This window comes from Micropterus dolomieu, linkage group LG16, assembly GCF_021292245.1.
Source record: "Micropterus dolomieu isolate WLL.071019.BEF.003 ecotype Adirondacks linkage group LG16, ASM2129224v1, whole genome shotgun sequence".
Lineage (NCBI taxonomy): Eukaryota > Metazoa > Chordata > Actinopteri > Centrarchiformes > Centrarchidae > Micropterus > Micropterus dolomieu.
In genome coordinates, this window is record NC_060165.1 from 14,189,979 (window position 1) to 14,209,993 (window position 20,015).

A 20,015-nucleotide genomic window follows, 5' to 3' on the forward strand; every position below is an offset into this window, starting at 1 on the left:
CATAATATCTAAAGGTAGCCTAGTGTGTCTCTGTTTCAGTAAAGGAAGCAATGTATATTTGAAGTTTACTGGACTGCCTGAATGCTAAAAACCTCACCCATTTTGTACTCCAAACATGTATCAGGGACAGAAGGTATGATGGACAACTTTCAGTGATGCTGCAAGGTGACAAATTCCATGAAAAAGCTGACCGAAAGGATAGAAATGTAAGTTTATGGTGATTTCATACCTTTCCTTTGTATTATATTCCTACTGTAGTATATGTAAACCTTTTAGTTTGAATACTACACAATTTGCAGCACACACCTCAAGAGGGCAGCGTTGCATTACAAATTGTACTTGGAACTCTGCCTTCAAAGTTTGTTGTAACAGGAGATGGCAACAAGGCATCATAGATGCAGCTCTCCGCAGGTGCCCTGGCGTGTATTCAAGATGATGGATGTTTTACATTTGTGTATGGTGACAGGAGCTTATGTTTGTGTCTCACTAAATGTCAGCAAGTATCATATTCAAAAATCTGGCAGGAGAGCCGCAGAGTGTGACTCCACATTTTACAGCTTCCATACTGTGTAACTGACCTTCATACTACACTGTCCACTGTAATGCCTCGGTCTTTGCTTTCAACATATGCAGACAGGACGTCATATGTATCTGCACAATGTCTGCTAATGCTACACAATGGACAAACTATGGTCAGATAGTTGGGTTAGACAGATGGGTATACTTAACACTGTTGCTTACAGAACCCTGTTGAGAGTTTCATATGAATTTGTTGTGTTGTTTTGGCAAAAATCCAGCTATTGGATATATTGTTTGCCTGCCTTTACATTTGGCTTTGTGACTCTGGCGACCCTTTAAGTATAAAATGTGTTGGTAACTAACTTCTGGTCTATAGATCATCTTAGCCGAGCTGTGGCTACTTAAAAGGTACTGAATTTGCATTAGTTTAATTTATTTCTCAAGGGCACCACAGTGGGAAGCAGTTTCTGTCAAGTAGATGATGAGGTGACAAAGATGAACTGAGAAGCTGGAGTGTATTAATGAACCAAGGTCCTATTATTTGGTTCTGTTCTGCTTTCTCTTCCGTGGGGCTGTGGTCTGGTATAGATAAGGCTTACAGCCTGGGGGTCTGGAATCAATAATGGATGTAATTGGTGAGGTGGAAGTGAGGATAATTGAAGTTAATTGTATGGCCCGTCACTCGCCTTGGAGAGAGGTCAAGACAACAACGAGATGTAGAAGGTGGTGCGGATGGGGAAGAAAATTATCTCTAGTCTTCCTATTATCTACTCTATATAACTTCTCCATGTTACCAACCCCACTGTTTTATTGACATGTTACTCCTTAAACTTGACAATAGTTTCAGAAGATTTATCAACATAAATATCAAAATACAGCAAAGTACTCGTCTTCCCTTAGACAGCATACATTGTGTTCGCTAAAGTGAAGTTCTGGTTTTGTGTGTGGTTACTTCTTCACTCCAGGAAACCACAAGTGAAAATTTAACTTGTCAGCAGCGAGGGAGATCACAAAGCTAGCTCTTTTGCCTTTTTTTCCCATTAGTATGAAGCAGCGTCAACCAGCTGGGTTGGCAAACATGAACATGCTGTGTACAGTTTACAGATGTCTCATTACATGATTTCTGAATTTTTAAAGCTCCAAATCTTTCAAAAGCATTAAGTTTAAGTATCATGGGTTTCCAGTTAATTTTCAGTCCAGTACAACTCCTTTATATTTTTCTTATCACCTTCAGTCACTTTTTAAACAGTATTTTCCTGCTAGAAGACAGTGTGGCTGCTTCATCAATACATACTGGTTTTCTTTCTCATGAGTACAGCCATGTTTTTGTACTGCTGGCTGACAAGGAGTTACATTTTCTTGATTATCAAGTACATTCCTTTTTCATGGTTTTTGAACATACTAGGAGTAGGCTACTCAGGATATAACCACAGACTGTATGGGTATAATGAGTAAAATATTCTGCTTGATCGGCAGGGGGCACTGCAGTACCATGCATTGATTAAAAATTAAACTGCTGTAAAAACTTTATTGCTGCTCTGCAGAGTCATGCCCACTGAATGATATGACATATTCATTCATATTTCACTCTGAGATCATTCAGAGATTACTTCCATCTAGTAGCTCGGAGCAAAATTAATTCAAGATCTATGCCATGTTATCTTTCCGTGGATTAAATCAAATTTAGGGGTGTATTTTGCATTTGAACTTACTTTCAGTTGAAGAAAATACTTTTATTCACGTTAGAAATCAATACATTAAATGATGTATCTAGTGTAACCTTGAAAGTACAAAGTACAAAATATTTTGTGGTTTTGTACATTGTTTGAGAGTAACAACAGTGCAGCAACAGCACAACTTTCTTTGTCTTTGCTGTACTCACTATGTAATTTTTTTTTTATCACTTTACTTGAAAGTGGGATACAGGGAGCTTTTAGTGCCTGATCAATACTGTGTATTTAGGGTGAAGTTTGAAAAAAAAATGTCACTCCAATTATTTGCTTAAAGATTATGTACTAGAGGTAAAATATTTTTGCAGTTGAACAATACACCATCTGCTTAGCTGTGATAGGCGTGAACAAATGTCTGCAGAAACTTGGTGATCAAATGTTTCTTAATTACCTCACCTCCTTCAGCATAGACTGTTAATGTAATATTTATTTTTATTTAATTTATATTTATTTATATATATTGTCACTGATATCAATATCAGCAACGTAATATTGCAGTGTGGATTTGCGTCATTTGTTTTTTGTTGGTCTTTTCAAATTGTCATATAGCCTACAAAGAACATTTCTAGAAGAACTCCAGAAGCGCTTCTTAGGTGGATGGGAGCAGTGGTTGGATTGCTAAACGAAAGTGTGAGAAATTTTAGGTCAGAAGGTGTAAACGCATTGATACGATAAATGCAATGAACCTCAATCACCCACTTTGTTGTCGCTGCCAAGCATTTCCAGGTGATCACACAACTTCACATCTCTTCTGTCATTGGCTGGCTCACAATGTGTGATGTTGTCAGTGATAAATGCATTTGATTTGGTTTTTGCAATTTAAGTGGATGGTAGATTGGAAGTTCTCCTGTTATTTCTCTGTAACTTACCATTCAACTGAAAGGGAATGTGAATAGATGGAGGACATTTTAAGTATCTAACATACATGGAAACCAGCAAATCACTTAGTATTGATTCAGTATTTTTACTTGAGTTTTCTGTTTACCTTCTGAAAGACGCATGTTTTTTCATGTTTCATTCTCACTCCAAGCATCTGCTCTCTCACTCTCCCTCTATCTTTTCTTATAATGTACTATATGTCCTTTCAATATCAGTTGTATTTTTTTGAGTAAATACAAGATGAATGCAATGGTTTAAAACAGATTAAATGCAAGAATTTAAAAGGGAATGAGGATGCTGTATATGAGTTGGGAAGAGAGGATTGAGAGTAGTGTTTTCATTACAGATAATCAAGTCAAGGCTGTGCCTTTATTCTCAAGCACAGCCTGTTGTCAATAGAAACAGGAGTGTAGAGAGGATGATAATAAAGGGCAAGAAACAGGATAAAGGGAAGACAGAGTGAGTCTCTCTATCAAGTGTCTGTCTCTTTCCTCCTTCACGATGTGTTCCCATGCCTAATTGGAAATGTAGTGTAGGTAGTGAACCTGTATATAGATTCATTATTACAATATTCAGCATCAGCACAAGGTATTGTGGACATCCAGGACGAGGAGAGAGGAGAATAGAAGGAAATTAAATGCACAAAGGAGGACAGTAAAGACTCATGGAAGGGAATATCACTGTCATGAATCTGCATACTTTGATGTAAAAAGAAATATTGCAGGTGTACTTGGATGTCTCTTCACACATGCTGATTGTTGTGACCAAGATAATTGGGCCCTCCTCGGCTTGTCTTGTGCCACGGATGCTTGTTTAACACCTGCTAAAAAGAGGGAGTATGGTCTCGTAAAAACCAGGCTGCTGTACATCTTGCAAGCTCAGTTTTTTACTGCAAGATTAAACACCATGAGCAAAGCAGAAATTGTGAACTTGTGTTGCTAGGCTAAAGTGAGCAACACACCTTGTAAAAGCAGCTACTAACTTTCAAGAAAGGTGACATTTAATTTGCAAGGACTGGCAACAAGAAAGAAAATGTATGCGGGAAGATGTGAAAGATTATCATCACTGCCCTGTCTTTGCTGAGCTAGGGGTTACCTTGCAGGTAGTGATATGGTCAAATTACCATGATGATGTTTTAATATTATTGTTATTATAACATGTGTAGTGGTTGAACCCCCGACTAACTAGAGACGCTTGTGGTTAGCAAAGAAAAGGGAGGACAGGAACAGTCAGCCTCTAACTGGAAAAACAGGTTCAGGTTTGTGTCTTTAGCCATATTATAGGTAGTTATTGTCTCTGACTCTATGCGTGTTGCCTGGCATCACATCTGCTGCAGGAGGCTGGTAAGCCTAGTTGAAATTCCATTTACAGAATAAATACTCAGCATGAAATTCTATTAGTTACAAACTGTGCACTAACACCATAACCTGAATTCTTATCAAGCTGTAATATAAAACATGGTAGATTCACCTGTTTTAAATCAAATAACCCATGGTTAAACTCTTGGAAGAAGTACTTATTTTGATGTCAGTGATTCACTCTGTCATGCTTAATGGCACAATGTTTTTCTCTTTGGCTTAATGAGCTTCATTAAGTTCTGACTCGGTACTCTTATGAGTTTTGTGTGTTTTTCCCAAATCTAATGCACTAACAGGGACTGCTTTTGTCATGCTGGGTGTTTGTAGAGTGTCATAAAGCCATGTTCGATTCTCCATGAACATGTGTGTGGTCCATAGTAAAGAGTGGTTGTATTGTCATGTCTCACTAGATGTGCCACAATGCAATTCAGCACGTGGCTCTAACATTTTCCATCAAAATAGTCTTTCTTATGTTTATAGTACCAACAATGTTTCTTGTGTTATACTACCAACACCCAATGACATTATCTCAGCCAAGATTCCCTCATGCTGATCCATTTGAAGCTGGAGAAAAAGAGCTGACGAGAGCCAAAAAGTTGCTTTCTTTTTAAAGGCCAGTCACTTTAACTGTGTGTATATGTGTGTGTCTGTGCTTGTGCTGTCCTTTCTCTAATTGACCAGCTGTGGCTACGTGTTCTGCCTCCTTAAATCCACCATTGATCCCATGGCCGTTTCACAACAGGCGTTATTGCTTTGCTTGTACTCTCCCGATCTAGCCGTCCATAACACCTCTGAAGAGCAGAGAAGGAGATGGTGGGGACTGTGATTGCAGAGTGAGGGAGAATAGAAGAATTGTGGTGAGAGGGTAAAGCAAGTGGAGGAGAGAGATGGTTGGAGAAGAAAAGAAGGAGATACTGAAGGGAGCAGAAAGTCAGCAATGGAAATATGATCAGGAAGGGCAAAACTTGTGTGTTTTGTTGCTTTATGAATCCCAATCCTTTATGAAAACAATTTATATTATAGATTAAATGTGAAGTTATATAGACCAAATCCTGCTTTAGGAACCTACTTGATACTGTGTGCAGGAATAAATAAGTCGATACCAGCACAAAGTAATTGCTAAAGATTTCCAATGATAAAAGCAGCATGCAGAAAAATGTCTCACAGTTTGCTGTTATTAAAATGTAAATGCTGCCACATTTATTGAATGTCACATTCAGTGACAGTAATGTAGGCTAAGTGGAGTACATTAATGTGTTCTTTTCTAAAATATATAATTGCGGTCCTCCTTGGGTGTCTGCTGCGCAACCTCATGGTCTGGGTTTTAATCTGGCACCCATCTTGCTCTCGACGTCCTTGTGCCTTTATATAAAAGCAAAAGTCTTTAAAAACAAGCTGCGGGCTTAGGTCACTGAATGTGGTGCTTTCAGACTTGGCTGTCTTGGAATGCAAGCTTAAGCACATTTTCAAGGGAAGAAACTTGGGAAAGTCTTGGTTAACAGAATTCCATCTGTTTTTATAGTCGATGCAAAGATGAAACCATGCCAAGCATCCCACACCTGAGTTCCTCTTGCTCTCTAATATTATACGAACTTTGACCTTTCTTCCTCCAGGACTCTTCTTTGGGGTTGTGGGCCAGGGTGAAGGCCATTAAACCTGGCTTAATAAGCTGCTGAGCGCCCCTCTGCCCACCCCACACAGGTCCATGGGAGGTTTGAAAGTCCAGCGTCAGCAATTGTCTGGTCCTGTCAGCAACCTTCAGAGATGGTTCAAACTTTGTAGCACCTTTATCTTCATTATGAATGATACTTGCTGACATATGCTGATCCCTACTGATGTGTAGCCATACACTTGAAACAACATTTCTTTGGTATATTTGTCAATCCTTTTAAATTTCTTATTTAAAAACTGGCCTATTTGCTGCTGAGGAACAACTAATACAAACATGTTGGACACTGACTGAGGGCATATTAATACGTGTAGGGACCAGTCATTTCCTATGGTGTATACTCACTGGGATTTTAGCTTTCCCTCATGGCACAACAGATTAGTTGTCTTTCTCTTTTTGGTTTGTACTACAGAGGTCATACTTTGCAGATTGTCCTTCTATGAGTGTCATCACTCAACCACTCCAGGATAATTGATGTTTGACCTTTTTGTGCCAATAAAATGGGAGTTCAGGGTGACTGTTGTGTTAAATTTCTTCGGTTCTGCTAGTTGTTCATTCTTTCTTTTCCAAACCAGTCATGTCACTTTGTGTTTTTCAGCAGCTGTGTGCCAGCAAACCATTGCCAGATTGGCAGCATTGTACAAACTGCAGCGTAATTGGCTGGATTATGTAAACCAGCAACCAAAAACATATTAAATACAAACCTTATAATTCTATCATCATTTTTAAGAAAGGTTTTTATTGTGATGTGATTTAGAGATTGTTTTATCCCCTGTTCTTCCAAGATCGAGAGACATTGGTTGGTCAGTTTGCTTTGCAGACTTAATTGAGTGTGTGTGTGTGTGTGTGTGTGTGTGTGAGAGAATATGTCTCATTAGCCTCTGTAGCCTAACTTGTACACCTTAATAGTGTGAGCCAGCATAGCTTTCTGTTGTGAAATGTTGTGACAATACACTTGATGTGTACACTTTTTAGCCTCTCATATTTATAGACGTGATTGAATACACACTTATTGTTGCATCTGTAGAAATAGTGTGCCATTTGTGCAGCTACCTGCATTCATGGACCAATAGCTTCCATTTCCAAAAGAAATATTGTGTTGCTTGATGGCTCACTCATTCTGTTTTTACTTTATATTCATTCTTTGTGTCTCACTAAAATTCATTATACACAGTAAATGTTACTGTCACCTGTGTTCTGAAAGCACTTGATCAAAATTAGCATTGCAAATGACACAAACTCTTATGCATTGATCCCTTTCCTAGATGTTTAGCACTGCAGTTTGTTCTATAGTGTCTTATTCTTGCGAGTCAATGCATTTTTAATGTGGACTTATTTTCAACTGAATAATTTAGTGCATGGTCAGCAGCAGGGGTGATCCTGAATCTATCTGATGGGCAGAAAGAGCATGGGGTATATCCAGCTCAGGAAGTTTGAATGGGCATGAAAATGCATATTGTAGCACTATGTGTACTATGGGTTGAGTCAATACGGATTCATTTTTGTGTCTTACAAGAGATGTGTCAGTGTAGTCATTAGAAATGGGAAGTTTATGTATTTATTTATATTGTGAAATTACAGTAATATTGTACGTCTTGATGCAAATTTTGGTCTAAATAACAGCACTAGCCATAGACTGTATAAAAGAAGTGAACAGTAGTCATTGTAACATCACCCATTGGTTTGTGAACTACCATTTTGAAGCCTCGAGTTTGGCATTTTGGCTTTTGCCAATTCAGGGTTTTTTTTTTTGGTTTTTTTGGAACCAGAAATAACCATATTTGGACAAGAGGATGGAGATGGGGAGGAATGAGGTGTGATGTAGCCATGGATTTGATTCTCTCTAAACTTAGTATGCTGGTGAGTGTACATTTCATCCATCATAGTTATTAGCGAGCTAGCTTGGGTAGCACAGTGCATCCATCATTCATGTTAACTGGGATATTAATTGGGGTGCTAATTTTGGCTAGCAAAGAACATGCTTAAAACAAAATGTACTTATCGGGGAAAAAAACGGCGGACTCCTTGGAGTGTCTTTTAGTAGAACCGGTGAACAAGACATTTTTAGGTGACCCAAATGTTATAATTGACTTTCATGAACTAAAAAACACACTGCAAAAAGGTCAATTTTCCTAGAGGAAAACACAGACAGCACCCAAAAAGCAAGTGCGGGCTAGTTATCTACACAATGCAGTGGATATGAGTCACCTCTGTCCTGAATGACAGGTCACTGTGGTAGTGAATCACAAGGTAGCCATTCCTAAAGCATACCCTGCTTTATCATCTCTTGTACACTAATGGGACCATAATTTACTAAATGAACATCATTCTGTACTGAAGAAGACTTGAAACTAGTGATTGAGACCATGAACTCATTAGGAAAGTATTTACTGAGGTAATAAATCTAGTGAGAAGTAGGGTCATTTTGATATTGACTCCAATGCAGTCGGACTTCTTTTTGCAGCCAGTGGAGTCGCCCCTTGCTGGCTGTTGGAAAGAATGCAGGTTTAAGGCACCGCATTGGCTTCACTTTTCAGACCTGGAGGTTCCTGCTTGGTACTAGCTAGTGACTTAGTCAGGCCGATAGGTGTCCTTTACACTGGGGATGCTGGGGACATGTCCATATCACTTTTTGAAATGGCTGATTTTGTCCCCACCATTTTTTGAAAGTATTTGTTAACATGGTTCTGAAAAATAGCTTGCAACAAAAAATGTTAAAAAACTAATGAAAATGATTTGAGGTTTATTTGCGCGATAAGAAAACATGCAATGCAATGTAAATTTCTCAAACAAATGTAAAATGGATTTTGTTTCCTTTTATATAAATAAACCATAAATTAGAGGGGAAAATGTCTCCAGAATGCAGGAAATTAAGTGTTACATGCTCAAAATCTTCTAGAGTGGGATGCCTGGACCCCCCAAATCATATATCGCAGCATTGAATATTTATTTTAATATTTTCTTGTCTTGTTCTCGTGACCCCAACACTGTGCATCGTCACGTCTGGTGAGCTAAATGTATCACTGCACCCCTAATCTGAGCCCTTAAATGTTCCCACCACTTTTCAGCACAAAGTGACGCCCAGTGGTCAAGCCACTCCAATTCTGATTTCAAAAAAATCATACCTATATATGTCAATGTCAGAAGTTCTTTTAGTTCTTTTTTGTCAAAATTACTCAGTTCTCAGTAGGTTTTTTAGCAATGATTTGAACATTGAACAACTGACAAATCCTATACATAAAACAATTGAATTGTTCTACTTTGATACAGCATAATGGATACGTGATCAAAAGAGAAAACCCATGCTTAAATACTTGTCATTCATCTGGTTTGTGTCTGTCTTCTGATGGATGCTGTGGCATAGTGCTGCTGTAGGCTTTGGCCATTTAAATGGATGAAGTGACAGTTTCACAACAAAACCAGCCACACCTATTCAATACATCCCTGTGATTTAGGACTATATCGGAGGGATGGGATGTGAGGGAAGACAAAATTTACCTAGTGAACTGAATACTGTGGTTATTAGGTAACATTGTATAGGCACATATCAAGCTTAATCTTGTTATCTTGTGGTAAAATTTCATAAGATGTATGAAAGGGAGTTCAACACAGTTATTGCAACGATGCAGTGGTTGATGCAGGTTTGGTGTGATACCTCACCTAATACAAAAAATAATATCTGCATTTTTGCAGTTTTATGCAAGCACTAGTGTGGGCTAGTTCCCATCACACAGACAGGACTGTATTCATTTGTTTTATTGCATTAGAGCATTATGTAAATATGTACATTGCCAGTCTCTGGAGGCAGAGTACGCCGACGGAGCTGAATAGTGCATCCAAAGAGGGCAATTTAGCAGCCAGCGATGAATGCCTGGTAACATATGTCAGCTTGTCACACACACAAGTGGACATCAACATCATCATGCAGGAGAGTGAGTAGACCCATCTGCGTCAGGGGTGGACTTGGGCATCCGGGGGGCTCCGTCTCTTTCATTTACCATGGCTGGGTGCTGAGATGAACGCAAGGTTTGTGAATGGCCTTTTATTAATGAAGCCTCATTTGGTGCAAGAAGACACCCAGGGCTGCTGCTTAGTGGCGTGCCCTCAGCCAATGTGAATAACAAAAGGCAGAGTGGGATCATTAGGCCCCCGGACACCCGAGGGGTCTGCCACTTTAATCACGTTTGCGTAATGAATGGAACTGCTTATTCATAATGTCTCAGAAATGCAGATGTAATGTGGTATTAATGTTGCTACTGCCTTGCCAGAGGTGGTGTGTGTCTGTATGTAATTGAAGAAATTGAGAAGATGTCAGCTTATATTACTCAAGGACAGTGGCCACTGTGTTGGTTGGATACTGTGACAATGTTATGTCAAGGCCTAAGGTTATGTTAGATTGATCATCACCCTGGGATTTCCTCATTCTGCCCTCGTGAGAATGAGAGAAAATTCACAAAACTCTTTAGCATCTGTGTAGGAAAATGTGACAACAGACTGTGGCATATGACTGTAGGCTCATAGAATAAGATCTGATAGTTAAGTGATCTAGATATGGCTGTAGATATTCTGCAGAAATAAATCCTACTATTATTTTTGGGATTTTCAAATTATTTTCAAGTAATTTCTTACTCCAATCCAGACACATCCCCAAACCCTCTGCTTCTGGGTGTAGCAGGGTTTGAATTAGTCCTTTCACTTGAAAGTGTGATGAATTGGACAGGACTCCAACAGACTGATGATTAGTGTGTTCATTTTACTTGGGTTCACACTAAAACTTCAATATAGCGCCTGGGAATACCACCCTTTTGGCCATCGTGCCACTCTGTGGGGGTTGTTGTGTGTACCACTACACCTCATTTCAAATGCAAAGATTTGTATCCTAATGCGTAGAGTTGATAACTGGGTGTGTCTGCTTTCATGAAACCTCCATAAAGCATGTGTGATCAGGTGCAAAATAAGTGACCTTTTCCCATTTGTCTTCCTCAGAGTGGGCTGTGCCAGCGTTTTCCCCAGCTGTTGGGCTTAATAAAGCGCCACTGGAAAGCAGCATGTCACACTCTCATCTTTTTGATGTTCTCACTTTGCCTTTGTACTGGTCGGTGCGACAGTGGGTTCCTACATGCCAACAAGTCTCAAATGATATAAATTAAAATGGCTAATCTTGTTATTAGGCCAGTCCTGTTGGGCCACGTGCACTTCAACGTATCTGTCTCTCTGCCTCTTCTATTCTTTTTCTTTATGGTTATCAGTAGAGCCAAATGGTGCCAAAGGGATTTGGAGCCATTGTGTGGTGCCCTTGAACAATGTACATTACTTTTAAGAGTATAGTGTTGATCACTGTTTCCTTTGAGGCCATTATAAATCTGCTTTCTATCCGTGCCAAGGCATCTGCCTTCTCACTATTGCAAGTTAGAATTAATCCCCAGAAGGAGGCTCAGTCTTAAATCTTAGTTCTGTTTAGTTTGAGTACAAGAACATCTAGACTGTCTAAATGAGAGAGAGCAAAGGCTGCTGTCCCAAATCCTACTTTTTGTTTTGTTAACCCCATGTCTGTGTCATGCAGACACAGTGTAAGAATAATGATGCTTGCTGTATTTTTATCTAGATTTCTGCATATGCATAGGATGAATCATTTCCCCCAATGAAGGGGGGGAACTCCCTCACAGGCAAATACCACAAAAAGATCATTTTGATGGGAGACATGCCTTCATGATCAGCTTTAATAGGCTATTTTACTGGGGAGCCGCATCGAAGTGGAGCGCATTAGGAAACAGCTTAAAGTGGCTCATAAACTGGTTGGATCCTCAAATGCTCACTGTCATCATTATCATCATCATCCCAGACAGACAAAAAGCATTCCATTTTGAGTATTTTCCGCCTTCATCGTCTCCCCTCGCCCCTTCACACCCAGTCATTTTAGATTTCTGAAGCAGGTTGTGATGTTGATTTGTTAAGTGTGTTAACTGATCTAAATGTTTGTTTTTTTCTCTTTTTTCGCTTGAAAGAAAGGTGCCTTTGGGAAACTAGCCAACTGTCAGACATGAGCGATATGGTCTGTCTATGCTAGACTCTGACTAGCGAGATTCATTTTTATTGTTATCTCATCATTTTATCCTTACCAATGTAAATCCATACTTGAGAAAAACTGAAACCTTGTTTGTTATTAAATGTAAATTCCTTGGTTATTCAGTCCCAAGGTTACTAGCTAAATTGCTAAGAATTTGACAAAGCATAGCGGCAACAACCAGATAGAAGCCTGCATGCCAAATGTCCAACACCGTTCAATGTCAACTCACTTTATTATAAACTGCTTTCCACAGAATGCAGATTCCACATACTCAGCTCAGTGTGAGCCCATTGTACAAATACATCACAAAAAAGAGGGTGTAAAGAAAATTGTAAAATTAATATTATTAGTAGACCAGAACCAGCTAGGCCACAATATAAGGTTTTTCTATTAATTCTATGTAATATCTTTTCTCAGACATTCTGTTTGTGCTGTCCTCAACAATCTGTCATCAGCTCATTTTGAAGCACAAATAGAAGCAATGTGAAAAACAAATGATGAAGCATTACCATTTGTCAGGTCAGAGGTGGGAGAAAGCTGAGACATGGCTCCTTGGCAGCACTAGTGGAGCAGATTTAGTTTTAAGGCAAGAGTAACTATGGGGGTGGAAGCAGAGCAATAAGGGGCTTTCACTGAGGCCAATAAAGTATCTTGGTACCATGGGCAATGCCAGTGGGTAAAACTATCATCCGTCCTTTTGAAAATGGCATTCATTAGAGAGTGAATACTAAGAGGCTGAAGTTATTTAGAACAAAAGTCCCACAGTGCATGCTGTATTTTCCTTCGTGCATATAGCCTGCTTATTATGAGCTCCATTTCCAAAAGCTTTTGCTCTTGCTGCGACAGCATATCACTGTTGCAAACAGTCTGGTTTTAGACCCATGAATTGCTGCCCACATCTCAGATTCTTTCAGCAATTCAAATAAATAACATTTAGATTTTTAAATAAAGTGAGACAAAATACCATTTAATTCAGATTATCAGGCTACATAGATAATATAAAAAAAATATAAAATAATAGATTCTATTTAAAAAAAAAAAAAAATAGAAGCAAATTATTACCACTGTTAATGTTTATTGCTGTTTTAATGTGTTCTATGATCAATGCTTTACTAACTGGTGAGTGATGCTGGCGCTTTGTGGATGTATTACAAGTGCCAGTGTGATTCAGGTCTTATAGAGGTGGCAGACTGATTTGGATGGAAAATTAATTATTTTTTAGTGATTCATCAGATTAGAACACCAACACATGAATGACATGAAAGGCAAGCAGTTCACTGGTGTTCATAGAGCATGTTGCTGTGTCCGTTGTTGTTGCATTTAATTGATGCATACAGGTGTGTTTTTGCCCTAGGCGTCTGATATGGTCTGATCTGATATTAGGCAAACTGCATGCATTTCATATAGGTTACCAGTATGAAAGGTTAGGGGGGTCTCCACTTTATGTAGGCCAAAAAGCCTCTATGTTCTTTGAAGTTGCAAACCTCACTTCTTATATGTTCTGACAGGTGGACACTGCAGAGAACTGGACATTAGAGAAGCTGGAGCTTGTGCGGTTCTGTGCACGTGTGTGTATTCCTCACTTGTCCATAGTTAGTCTATATACAAAGCAGACATTTTACATGTTTATATTGCTGAAAAATGTCATGATCCCTAGTTTTTGCTGTTATATGGTTAACTACTTACAGTATATATGGTTCAAGGGTAGACTATGGATATTCAAAATGTGTTGGCGTATTTATTTTTTGGTATATTTAGGGAAAGCTTAATGGTTTTCTTCAGGAGATTCATTATTTTTAGTTTGGGCTTGGGAATACCAAGTTTATGCTGTAGTGTTAGAGCATCTATGAAAAGACAAAAGGGAAAACAATAACACAGAGACAGTAAGCCTTGGGAAATATAATTAATTTTGTGCCTCAGGAATGAACAGAGTGTGCACAACCAAGTGTTTACAAATCGGAACAAATGGGTTTAGTTAGAAGCAGTTTCACATATTCTGCTATCCAATGTTTGGGTCATTAAGTAGGTATATGATCTGAGTATGTTTTTCTGTAAGGAATTACCATACAGATAGTCAAATCTGTTTTCTCTGATAAAACAATACACAATTTGAAAGTAAATGTCCTTTCTTGCACTTACTATTAGCTATTATATAAAAGTGATGGTCAGTTGATGAACATGTCCGAATTTAACTGTACACGTTATATCTCACGTTGTTGCAGACATTAATTGATAAGTTTATTGGCGCAGATTATCAAGCATTTTTAGTATGAAAGTTGCGAGCTGCTGAGTTTAAAAAGTCGGTCCCTTTACTCACTTGCATGTTCATTTGTATTTTAGAGATGCCACATTTTTATTTACACACTGTACTTAGAAGTTAATCTCCACAGGGCTCGGAATGAGATAGCAGCATCTGGCCTGCTTCAAAGATGGCAGTATCTAAGTGTGTCTACCTGAATGAGAAGATGCAAGTTACAGTGTTCACAAAACTTCATGACTTTCCAGGTTAAGGAAATACATGACATAACGGTGTTTAATGATGGCACATCTGAAGCATTGATGTCTTAATTTGGTTATCAACAGTAACAATCACCTTTGTGCGCCAGGTAAAATACTAATACGGTCTGTGTGTGCTGTATGATATGCAGCATGTGAACAGGAAATGATGAGCAAACAGAGGCAATTATACATTATTCAATCTTTTTTTTCTAAAAATAGACCTAACCATCTGCTGGGCCCTTGGAATGAATCTCCATGTACAGCATTTTGTTGATAAATATCATCAGCCAGGAAACGTGCTTTGTTCATTTTCTAATCCAACTGCTAATTGGTGACTAAATGAGCGACTTGACCTTTGTTTAAACCCATGTGTTAGTACAGTACCTGCGTGCATGCATGCCGGTGTCCGGTGTGAGTGAGGAAAGGAATGAGAAGTGAGAAAACGAATGATGCCAAGGTATAGAAGAGGCTGAGATGAGGAGAAATGGAGGGAGAGGGCAACTTTTCACTTGGCCCCCATCCAGCCTGCATATCAGCTGTCTGTTGAGCTTTTTCAAAGGCAATTTATTTTTAGATATTTCAAAAACTCATTTGAAGGCGATTTTCACTCTATGGCTGCAGCTCTCGCCTTCAGCCTCCTCCCTCTGCGCCAGTCTTACCCCCCTCTCATGTGGCACCCGATGTGATGCAGAGCCCATTCTTTGGCAGTCAGCACAGTTTTGATTTAATTCTGAGGGCCATCTGTAATTCCCTGCAGGACACACAGGCCCGTAGCCCCTCACACCACCCCTTTCTATCTCACTCTCTATCTGCATGTCTTTTCCTCTGCTCTCTCTGGACCATACCAATTCTTTCTCCTTCACTATCAGCAGACCCCTAACTACCTACTACCCCCCCCCGAAACTGTTGCCCCCCTGTGGAACTGTCAACACATCTCATACATGCAGGGATAATAGGATTGCAGAGCACCAAAGACTTACTGCAGGTATTCAAAGAAGAATTACATTAGAATGACATCCATAACGGCAACTAAAATGCAATGATGTTCAGCATTGTTGTTTTTAATTAAATATTAGATCATATTTCATTGAACACTCCAAGGCGTTATCATCCCCTAATGTAGATGCATTTTACCATTTAGCTGTATCATAATTGAGAGGCATATTAAAGGCACGGTTTTCCAGTGCTTGAAGTGGGGAAAATGTTAATGTTAGTATATTTATAGGTTACTCATTGTTTTGATAGTCTGCCTACAGATAGTTCATAGTATTAGTATCATTTCAACAGCTTATTAGTTGAGATTCAACAATTCAACTTTTTCTGATATTACACCATTGTGATTACGGTTTGATTAGGGCTAATGTTAGTGTATTCATTATAATTTCAGACAAAAGTATACTACCACTAGTACAGCAGTTTCACAGCATTTTCATTAAATCCTTGTGCAAGAAAAATGTTTTATAGTGGTAGTTAATCTCTAATTTGTTAATGCTAGTGCTAACCTGTCAATAACCATTCATGAAGAACAACGAGTTGTGCGAAGTACCGGTACGCAAGAAAAAGTCCCAGTATGCCATGCCAAAGAGTTAAATGTAAAAGTGGCGCTAAAGCGTACTGATGAGTACCAGTCCACTTCAAGCACTGTTTCTAACACCTTTAATTCAATTGGGCGATCCACCCTAATAGATGTCTTGATATTTTTATACATACTTTATACTTGGATATGTACAGTAGCTTGTGTTGTGTTGATTGATAGAAAGTATGTCAGAATGATGGATTAATGTTCAGATGGGTTGACTGATAATACTGTTTGACTTTTCTGCTTAGAGGTTAACTTGGGAATGCAATGTTGTGAGCTTCCTACCTGCGCATAACCAACCCTTTACCCACCACCACAAATAAGTTCTTTATACCAGATTGCAATCCTTTACCTAAATCTTTTGTTTGTGCATTTACCACTTTGATGATCTAGATCAAGGGAATAAAGGCAGTCTATCCAACCAGACGTTCTATAGATGATCTGAAGTAGAGAAAGCACTGCTAATGGAAGGTATTTTCCATTCAGCTGGGGAACCCTTGAGCAGGGCCAAAAAATATTATTGATACTATGTTACATGTGAAGATGCTGTGGCTGTCCAAAGGCTATTCCTGGAATTATACCATCTACCAATGAAGTTTCACAACCAGTGTGTCATCTTTCTGCCATCTAGCACAACTGGTTCCTTGGGGAAATGTTGAAATGGGAGTTCCTGGTGCTTCAAACATGAATGTCAGTGTTCTGAACTCAAGCAGAAGTTTAGAAAGCACATATCTGCTACTGAAAAGTTACACTAGCTTGGTGGAAATATCTTTCCTGGACATTGCTCTTCACAGGCTGATTGGACCTTACCCTGTGAGTGTCTGGCTGTCAGGGTAAAGCAGTTTGGCGGTCGGTTGACTCTGTAAGCTCTGGTCAGAGATAAGCACCTGGCTGGAGAGCTTTTCCATTTCCTCCCAAAGCGCCCAATCAAGTAGTGGCTGCAACTCAGCACTAAAGAGACCTAAATACTCCTCACTCTTCCTGTCTCCCTCTCCCCTGTGGAAATCTTTCTGACTCTCTCTCTCTGCCTTTCCAGTTCTTTCAATCTCTCTTCAGACTCTTATTCAGAACACCTCTCACTCTGTCTCACTCTTGCCCCAGAGAGCTTCAGTTATAACCTTATTCTGTATTGTGCCTTTTAGAGGTCACGTTGTCACTGTCAAATATTTTATCATTTCACCAATACTCAACTTTCCAGTACCTTTTAGCGGTCAGAAAATGTCGAGTTTATAACAATACAGACCAATTTAATCCCACTTGTGGAGATTGTGGATATCTGCCCGGCTTTGGCTGACTGTTGAAGTGGTAGCTAGGGGTTGTGACACTGCTGTGTGTGTTAATTAGAATAATCAAGGGGCCACAGTGCCCGTAATCCTTAATACCCTGATTCAGGCAGAAATGTCTTTCTCAGGCTTTTGAATTTGTGCCCTTATCAGTTCCTGCATAGTGGTAGTTTTTTTTTTTTTTTTTTGTTTGATAGAAGACAAATTTGTCACATGCACAAGTTCACCACTAAAGATGCACTAGCCGGTGAGAGTTAACAGTTGTAACATTTAGAGATAAATAAAAGTAGATTAGTTAATGGAGGATTTTGAGGCTTTGAGATAATTGAGATATGGATTATGCAGAAGCTGCTCCATCTCAATATCAGTCAGATGGCTCAGTATTGTTCTTGTAAATTGAGTGTGAAATGCCATCTGAGTGTTTTTAAGATATGTTTGGCCTTTACAGGTAATTGCACTGGATGAATTTATGAATGGGAAGAAGTCCTCAGATAACTGGTGTTTTTCCCAATTTTTGATTATAAATTCTTCTGTTAAACCATAATCCCCACAAAACCATAAAGCCCCATATACTGTTAGTCATGATTTTCATCATGCAGAATCACTTACTCTCGTCTTAAGATAAAATGCCCTAGACCTTTTGACATTTTTAAACTTGCAAACATATTTACTTCAACCATCCAATAACAGATATATAGCCTGTTATCCAAAATGGAAATGAAATCCCATGAAATTATTATGTTGCATAGCTCGGATGCTCTTGAATTCAAAACAGACATAATCCTTTTTTACCCCCTTTGCCTGCATGTAGTTCTGTCTCGTTAACACCCTATCCCTGACTTGTCTCTCTTTTTCATCACTTTCCTTTCTCAACATCGGCAGGTGATGTCTTTGAAAGTGCTGAATCAACAGTGACTATGTTAGGCTGGCTGGATACTTTGTCTTGCCTGTGACCTTCGCTGCTCCTCTGATGTCCATAACAAATTGCCCCAGGGTATCAGCATGATCATGCAGTGGCAACACAGCACTGGAATAACAAAAAGCTGAACCATGCTGCAGTGTGTGTGTGTGTGTGTGTGTGTGTGTATGTGTGTTGTTACTGAACCTAGCCTCTTTTTAATTACAGTCCCGAGTGTCTTTCTTTTCTTGAAAATAAACATTGTCCTGCACATTTCAGTTCATGCCAGTGACACCCAATACACTGATTTGAAACACCTTCTGTGTGTGTAAACATTGCTGTGTCAAACAACTATTAATTACTCAAAAGCCTACAAAAGCTTACATACTTTTCTGTGGCGGTAGGCACAATTTTAAATTACAGGTGTGTGCACAATCAATTCATGATTGCCTGTCTCATCACCTGTTTTTGTTCCCCCCATACAGTAGCCTGTGGCCTTAGTTATTAATGTGTTTAAATATGTGATTCATTGAGTACAAATGGCCTATTGGTCAGGCTGTAAGTGGCTGTGTCATCCACGAGTGCTGCAGGGGTTGTAATTCCCTCTCTGTTCAATACACACTCTCAGCACTTGATGAACAAGCTGGCCCGGGCGATTTGCTGCAGAAGCAGGATTTTATAGTGTGTGTGTGTGTGTGTGTGTGTGTGTGTCTGTCTGTGTGTGTGTGTACATGTGCAAGTGCAGACACATTTAGTAGTTAACACAAAAATGTGCATGTTAGAACAATTTCACATCCAAACATCATTGATGGAATCTCTCTCTGTGTTTTGAATCATTAATCCACCATTAAAAATTGCTTACACGTACAGTAGTTAAACACTCAAACACTGCTAGCCCCTCTGTCCAGACTTGATAGGCTTTTTCATAGCCAGGGTCACTCACATGGACCTATGAGGCCCCATCACACCCTGAGCTCAGCATGATATATGAGGGCTCTTATTGTTGAGCCAAGCTAGCTAGCACCACCGCCCCCCAACCCCAAAAACTTAGGCACACATACACTATGCTGATGTCGCAGCATTGCATTGGCACACACTCTCTTAAAGTTCCAAGGGCATCGATTCAACTCTGCTTCATTAATATGTATTGGAAATTATTTTCCACTTTGTTACGGCAAGTCTTGCTTCCCTGAAGGTTAGATCCAGTGGGAGTGTGCGGACGTGTGTGTATAGTTTCAGCTCTGCCAAATAAAGTAGATTTGTAGTAATCCATGTATCATGGGTGTTCAATTCTTGCTCAGCAGAAAAGGAAAATGAATGATACTTCTTGCTGCTTGATAGTATGTTGTTCAGGTTGTGTTCTCCATTGTTAGGAAACCAAAGAGTTTAGTAATTACATTATCATTCCGTAAGGTTGATATTTCAGGGGAAGCTGCTGGGTCATAAATGATGACTTCACTGCCAGTGAAATTTAACTCTGACTAAAGATTAGCTTATTAATTGAATCTGCTGGCAGCTCACAACACTCTATGTT

At 39.2% G+C, this 20,015-nt stretch overlaps 1 long non-coding RNA gene across 1 annotated transcript in view; it reads left to right on the forward strand.

The window, feature by feature from the left end:
• Nucleotides 1–117: 117 nt before the first annotated feature.
• The window catches only part of LOC123984791, an 85,930-nt gene continuing 66,032 nt past the window's right edge, over nt 118–20,015 (forward strand). Inside the window, exon 1 of the long non-coding RNA XR_006828528.1 lies at nt 118–206. This is a non-coding gene — a long non-coding RNA (uncharacterized LOC123984791). The remainder of the gene's footprint in view (nt 207–20,015) is intronic.